Source organism: Arachis ipaensis, chromosome B1, assembly GCF_059453495.1.
Source record: "Arachis ipaensis isolate K30076 ecotype BB chromosome B1, ASM5945349v1, whole genome shotgun sequence".
In the NCBI taxonomy this organism is placed as follows: Eukaryota; Viridiplantae; Streptophyta; class Magnoliopsida; order Fabales; family Fabaceae; genus Arachis; species Arachis ipaensis.
In genome coordinates, this window is record NC_142436.1 from 95,552,576 (window position 1) to 95,560,519 (window position 7,944).

The 7,944-nt window shown below is 36.6% G+C and overlaps 1 long non-coding RNA gene and 1 other non-coding gene across 2 annotated transcripts; both read right to left on the minus strand.

Moving 5' to 3' along the window:
- Nucleotides 1–1,166: 1,166 nt before the first annotated feature.
- Nucleotides 1,167–2,681, minus strand: LOC107632717 (uncharacterized). The gene is made up of 6 exons (XR_002362406.2): nt 2,574–2,681; nt 2,326–2,430; nt 2,150–2,224; nt 1,850–2,059; nt 1,533–1,629; nt 1,167–1,415 (listed from the first exon to the last, which is right to left on the minus strand). It is a non-coding gene; the product is annotated as an uncharacterized LOC107632717 (transcript).
- Nucleotides 2,682–5,925: 3,244 nt separating this feature from the next.
- LOC107632749 (uncharacterized) lies at nt 5,926–7,139 on the minus strand. The gene is made up of 4 exons (XR_001618707.3): nt 6,784–7,139; nt 6,385–6,485; nt 6,093–6,308; nt 5,926–5,961 (listed from the first exon to the last, which is right to left on the minus strand). It is a non-coding gene; the product is annotated as an uncharacterized LOC107632749 (long non-coding RNA).
- Between the last annotated feature and the right edge of the window lie 805 nt (nt 7,140–7,944).

A 7,944-nucleotide genomic window follows, 5' to 3' on the forward strand; every position in this document is an offset into this window, starting at 1 on the left:
CTGCGAACTGGAAGTTGAACCAGTTGAACCGGTTTGAGTTTGCCCGGTACCGCATGAGAAAAAGTGAAAACCGTCAAAAACCTTAGAAAAATATTAGAAGTTGAAAACCGGGCGTTAATTTAAAGGTTTGGCCCGATGTTGGGCCAAACGGGTTTAAAATGCTAACGGGTTGGACTGGGCCCAAGTTGGGCCCAAGCCCAACATATATAAGGGTTCATTTAATGAACCCATGTAGCCACAACACAAATTAAACACACACATCAGAAATTGAAAGAGGGAGAGGAGAAGAGATTGGGCACTATTCATCATCATATTCTCAAGCTCATATCTTGAACTACAAAGCTCCGATTGCCACACTGTTTGTGGCTACGCGTTCCTTCTGAAGAGCTCTACAAGACTCATATAAGAAATTGGTAAGTAAAGCTCGAAATCCCTTCAATTCTTTTCCTCAAAATTTCGGGTATTTAGGGCTTTTGGATAAGTGAGTTTTTGTGATTTTGGATGTTTAGATTCACTCTAATCCTTGCTTAGCATTGGATTTTAGCTATTAAAATTGTTGTAAAAGGTAAGAGACATTAAACCCTTGTGATATTATGTTCATGTTGAATGCTAGCACAACTAGAAAATGGATTAATACAGATAGATTTACAGACGGATTTAGTCTTTATTACAGACGGATTTTTGGTTACCGACGAAATTACCGACGGATTTTGTCCCTCTGTAAAAGCCCCATCGGAAATTATTTACCGACGGATTTTTTTTCCATCTAAAAATTATAGACGGATTTTTAGCAATTACTGACGGATTTTCCCTCTGTAAATTTTCTATCCATTTCCAAAAGGCGACAAACTTTCCGACGGATTTTCCGTCTGTAATTACAGACGGATTTTCTGACAGATTTTCCGTCTGTAATTACAGACGAAATTTCAGACGGATTTTCCGTCTGTAATTACAGACAAATTTTTCGATAGATTTTTCGTCTCTAATTACAGACGGATTTTCCATCTGTAATTTGAACTTTGAAAAATCATCTCGTTCTGATTACAGACAGAAAATCCATCTGTAAATCCGTCAGTAAGATAAAATAGAATTTTTTTTAGATTTTTCCATTGCAAAATGAATACTTTAGATTTGTTTTCTAAATTTACTCCATCAAACACTGTAAATTGAAAAAAGAAAGCCAAAAATCACATAAATAAACATAATATTCATTACATGATACCTATAAAATTGGATGTTATTTTTCAACATCATTGGCCAATATCTCATTGTCTTAATAAAAAAATACCCAAAAAAAATAAGATGACCATCTCAATGTTACATGAATGTCACAAATTACACTTGGCCAATATCCTAATGCCTGTAGAGAGAGTGCTCGAAGCGTTCCTTCTGCTAAGTCTACTGGTAAATTCCTCCTATAATCAGAACACATGTAATAAACATCAAATAATATAGAAAACTATATAGGTCATATACAGGGAAAGAAAATGCTTCATTCCAGTATTGCATAAATGACATATATATGTACTAACCTGAGTTCGGCCGGCAACTGGGGAAGAACATGTTTGACAGCACAATCCAGATATCCAGCAGCCTTTAAGAAGATATCAACAGAAGCTCGTCTGCTTTCTGTTACAAGTAACGACTATTTTACTTTCACAATCAACACAATATATACTAAAGATCAGTGCAACTGTGAAGACAGAACATTCTTATAAATAAAGTATTACAGTATATACAACAATTATCTCAAGAGTAAAGAGTCTAATTTGAGGTCTAAACCAATTTATTACAATGGATTTTGGCTATTTCGTACAATGGATTTGTGTTAAAATTCCAAATTACTTACCTTCAGATACCTTAAGCTGATAACCATCAGTGGATGATCTTGGAAGCAGTAAAAAATTAGCCTGTAATAGTAATAGCATTGCCATCAAATGTAAAACTGACAACACTTCATACCAACCATTAGACATATTATGAAAAATGGTTGGAGTTACCTCAGCATCATCCTCTTGATTCACCCAAACAAATTATACTTTATATTGTAAATGGCTTCCTTCATCATAAAGCAAATATTAGAATATTTATCTTACAGAAAGGCAAAAAAAGCACATATTACATAATAAAGAACAAATATAAGACTTACCATCATTGACTAACCCCAAAAGAACCGGCAAATAATCTTCTAGAGCCTGCAGAAGATCAAGCAATGTCGAACCACCTGCAGATGATCATGCTTTGCCATACCAATGCATCAGTAAATTTAATCTTCCTTCTTTTATCATTAAATAAAATAAGTTCATCTTTGTTTAAGAAACTGACCATGTTGAGTAGCACTTTTTCTTTTTGTTCTTGTAATTGTAGGGCCTTCTTGGCCAGCCATTACAACTATACGTGTTCTAATAGCACTTTGCTTAGGCATGGACCCTGCATAATCAAATTTCAAGGGAAGTTGAGTAACTTAATTGAATAGAGAAGCTTATATTCTAAATTCTAATCAATAACAAATTTGATAGTTTGATGGAATTGATGGTTCAAGGCCAAAAGAAAATAAGAAAGAACGAACTTACAGTCAATTTAATATGCTAAATTTGTAGTGGGTGAAAGTTGTCCAAAGTAGAAAGACTTAAGCTTATGCATAGTTCTATGTGAGTGCTCTAGAAACGGTAGCATTAGTTGCACTGCCATTGATGCTGAGACAGTTTTCTTCATCCACTCCCTGGTCTCATTTCAAGGTGCCAACATGAATCCCAGTGTTGTGAGCATCCTGACCCTGCTTTAAATTAGATGGCATCCTAAACAAAAATAATGAACAGAAAAAGGAAACATATTAATTAGATGGCATCCTAAACAAAATGATGTAACTATAGCAGCATTTCTCAAGAAAAAAAAAATCATATATAAACTCCATATGTCCACAGCAAGGAAGTAGGGAGTAGGAAAAACTGAAAGTAAATCATATATAAACTCAATTATTTGAAGCCCAAAGTAAATCATTAAAATTAGAGAAAGACATTATTAGCGTGCCAAGTAGGGAGTAGGAAAAACTGAAAAGTGTTAATGGTGATGATTATATATATTCTGCATGAATGATGGTTTAATTCATGTAAAAGATGTATATAGCTTCAGTTATATATCGACTAGACCTACGTGATCATGAGTGCTTCTTTTAGTTTTGGATGGGATTTGTCTTGTTATTCCCTTGTCCTATACAATAACAGCTACCTAATTATACAATAATACGAAGAAACATGCCAAAATTAATATGCCTTGAGAAAGATAGACATGAGAATTCTAATCCTTGAGAGATGGAGGTTTGGGTTACCTTGAGATCGATGCCGAGAACGGAACCGCCATGATTGGGAGGACCGAGGCTCTGGCAAGCAACTTGAAGCCAAGCACCCGGAGCACAGCCGAGGTCCAGTACGGATGAGCCAGCCTTGATGAGCTTGTGCTGCTTCTGTATCTGTACTAGCTGTTAACTCAAAGTTAGTTAGTTAGTTAGAAGAAGAAGAAGAAACAGAAGTTTCGAGAACCTTGAAGGCAGAGCGAGCAACATAGCCAAGGCGCTGAGCTTCCTTGTAGAAGAAATCGGGTGCCCCCGCCGCCCCTCCCCCCATCTCGATCCCTTTTCAAGGTTCAATGAAACTTGCACATTTTCTTTTCAGGCTAATGTTTAAAAGAATTTAATTTACAAATACATCCAATTACATGCCACAATAAAAATAATTATTTTTTATATTATCTTTCAAAAAAAACGAATGTATTACATCTGTTAATGTATTAAATTCACCTCTTATAGTATGCCCTGAACCTCGTTTTAGTTTTTACTCTCAAGAAAATAAACCAAACAGAACAAGTGCTAGAATATGACTAGAAAAAGATCAACAATAAAAGGAATCAACAGCACTTTCCTAACTCCTCCAATCCTTTTACCATTGCTTCAGAGCTCACAGAAGATAAGAATTAAAGGGTTAAAAATTGATTAAGTATGTCTTCAAGACTTGGGAGAGACAAGGAGGGCCAGCTTTACCTGGGAACTGATGACAAGTCATCTTAACCTATTTTAACTAGTCTTTTTCTTTCGTTTTCATTAGAATTATGCACTTTCTTTAGCTACAAGCAAGCCAATTAGCTAGATTTTCATGTTTCCCTTGATTGAATCAACCATGTATGAATTCATGCTATTTCATGAGGTTTTATACTATAATTGTCACATATTATGAAAGAATGAATATCTCATGATTATGAGCATAGCTTTGATGTGTTTGGTTGATTAATTATAGGTGAAGAAAGCTTGGAGAAAGGTTGAAGCAAGAAGGAATGGCATTGGAATAAGTGAAATTGAACCAGGAAGCAAGAAGATGGACCTAAAGTTAGCATCAAACTTTTGCACAAACTTTTGGTTGAAAAGTTAGCCCCAACGTTAGCCCCCTAACTTGGAGGCTAACGTTGGAACTTGAAAATTCTCCCCTGGGCACCAAAAGTTTGCGCCAACGTTAGCCCCCTAACTTGGAGGCTAACGTTGGCACATGAATTCCTCCCTGGCCATCCAACGTTTGTGCCAACGTTAGCCCCCTAACTTGGAGTCTAACGTTGGCACATGAATTCCTCCCTGGCCATCCAACGTTTGCACCAACGTTAGCCCCCTAACTTGGAGGCTAACGTTGGCACATGAAAATTCAATGAGGAAGGAGCAAAAGTTTGCGCCAACGTTAGCCCCCTAACTTGGTGGCTAACGTTGGCGCCACTAGCACACAAGGCAAGGCCAACGTTAGGGTCAAAGTTAGACCCCTAACGTTGGCACCAACGTTCAAACCAGCAGATTTTGTGGGCTGCTATGAAAAGTTGGAGCCAAAGTTAGACCCCTAACTTTAGCTCCAACTTTTGGTCCAACTTTTGCTAACCTCAAAACCGGTTCAATTGGTTCACTTTGGTTCTTCTTCAAACTTCAAGAGCAATCAACCAAGGCCTCTTTCAACCCAATTCCACCAAGAGCAAAGGCCCAACTCAAGGCTTGAAGATCATTTGAAGAAAGTGTATAAATAGGATAGAATTGAAGTTCTTCGGAGAGCTTTCTTTTGGAATTTTCATAAGAGTTTTCGGAGAGCTTTTGTTATTAAGTGAACTTTAATTTCTTTGTCTTGGGGAAGGAGAATTCACTTCTCTTTCTCTCAGTTTTATTGCTTTCAATTTCAATTACAATTGTCTTGGATCTTGGATTGAAGAATTGAAGAAATTTTGTTTCAATCTCATCCTTGGATCTCTCTGTTTCCTTCTTGCTTAATTGAATCTAATTTTCTGTTAATTACTCTTCATTTACTTTCTTTGCAATTTACAATTCCCTTGCAAGTGTTCTTGTTGGATCTAGGAAGGCATTGAGATCTAGACTTGGTTTTCTAGTCTCTGGGTCCTGAGATCTGAATTTCCCATTTCATTTCTCTGTTTACTGCTTTCTATGTTCATTTACTTTTCTGCTTCATATCCAGTTCAATCCCAAACACCTTTTACTCTTCTGTTTGATGCAAATTTACTTTTCCTTGTTTAATTTCTGCAAATCCAACTCCCAATCCCTTTTACATTTCGAGCCATTTACATTTCTTGCACTTTAAGATTCCACAATTTACATTTCTTGCACTCTAAGTTTCTGCTATTTAATTTCTTGTTCTTTAAGATTCAGAACTTTAATTCCCTGTTCCCTTTACTTCCATGCAATTTAATTTCTGCAAATTACAAAACACTCAACCAAATCTTGATTCGATTGACTAAATCAACCACTAAACTAAAATTGCTCAATCCTTCAATTCCTGTGGGATCGACCTCACTCTCGTGAGTTTTTATTACTTGATGCGACCCGGTGCACTTGCCGGTTAGATTTGTGTGTTTTGGGAGAGATTCATTTTTCCTCCAAAATACTCATCAGGAACTAATATAATTCAGTGAACCCTGATGAACAAGCTGCAAAATACATAAGCCAACAACACAGAAACCAATACAGATTAAATATTGAACTAAACCTTATTTACCAGAATAACAATTCTGAAACATAAAATAGAACTCTATAAGGGTTATGCAATTGAAATATTAACCTGAGTATTTTGACCCGCTAGACCAACTTGATCTTGTCTAACAGATCCATCGCCAGTTCTAGCAGATCCTGAGTATTCCTTCTGTATCAATCGAATCGAATCGATGTAACAGACACAGTCAAGTCACCAAGAGAACCCCACTGCTCAGCCACCCTTTTATATATTATATTGGAAGTCTGAACCCTCTCCAACATACATATTATGCACTGTCATGCTCTGCAACATTCACAATCTCAATTACTATCAACATAATCTCATAATTAGCATATAATTAGAGACATGAAACCCTAACCTTGAGTAGAGGCGTTACAGATCCATCGTTAAGAGTGAAGATATCAGAAATTTAGAAGCAAATTTAGAAGCATAGTGTCAACAAGATCTTGAGCTGTAACACTGAATAACAAGCAAATGATTATCAAACAATGAAAGTTGTAAATAATTATCAAACAAATAGCTCAAATTGAATTACAAATTACTTCAACAAAGCAGAATAGAACAGATTCAACATTTGTCCAAGCAAATGATTCAAACGAAAGCTTCGATTGCAGAAAAAATTCATCAAAATCCGAGTAAATCCACAGATTCAAACGAAGCACAAAAGTAGAGTATGATAAACCTAAAACTGACACAGAAAAATTGAGCCCTAAGATTTATCACAAAGAACAGAATCACAAAATCAGGATTTATATACCTGAAATTTGAGATGGTTACAAGAAGAACTGAGAGAGCGAGTTGAGATTAGATGGAAGAGGTGCCAGAGGGAGCAGATGCGATGAGAGCGTCGGCAGAGAAAGCTCCGCGACGAGAGCGGCGGCGGGGGATCTTGTAGGACGCAAGGGATGACAGAGAGATTGTGCGATGCAAGCAGCGGCGGCAGCGACAACGGCCACGGCGGAAGAAGCAGAAGTAGCAGCCACGGAGAAAAACGTAACTCGTGCCATGGAGAGAGGAAGAAGCTCGTGTTTGATCTCTGAATGGAGCTCGAAAAGTAACTCTGAATCCTTGTGCCAGGGAGAGAGGAAGAACCCTCGTGTTTGATCTCGTGCCAGGGAGAAAAGTAACTCTGAATGGAGCTTGAAACACAGTTTGAACGAGGGCTGCCACGGAGAGAGAAGAGGGTATAGGTTAGGTCTAAATTAAAATTTTCGGATAGAAAATTTTAAATTACAGACGAAAAATCCGTCTGTAATAATTTAATAAAATGCGCGTTTTATCTACTTAATTACAGACGGAAAATCCGTCTGTAATTATTCTACAAAAAAAAATTAATTTTTCCGACGGAATTATAGACGGATTCTCTTTTCCGTCTGTAATTTATACTAATCTATTTTTTTTGTTTTTCGACAAAAAAATCCCTCTGAAATTCCGTCTGTATTTCAGTGGGATAAAATCCGTCGGAAATATCCGTCTGTAATAATTAATTTTCTAGTAGTGTAGGTTAATTTGTGGTGATTTATATGTATATAGCTTGATTATTGTGAGTTTGGGAGCCATTGGAACATATTAGTGCTTTTCGAATTGGAATTGAAAGCTTGGTTTGGATTGGAGAGCTTGCTTGTGCTCATTTTAGGGTTTTGGTGCATATAGGGAATCAGCCAAGGTATGGTTTTGGTTTCCTCTATGTAGTATATAATATTCATGGACACTTAGGCTAGTGACCCGTAGGATAGGTTTGGATTTAAATGGTTGTTGAGTTGTTGAATGATGGTATGTGACGTTTTATGATGAATTAATGATTGTTTAGTTTGATTATGATAAATGATGATGATATGATGATGAAGATTGATTGTGTGAATTGAAGTGTGAATGGTGATGATTTATGTGATGTTGAGATTGATGGAAATGGTAATGT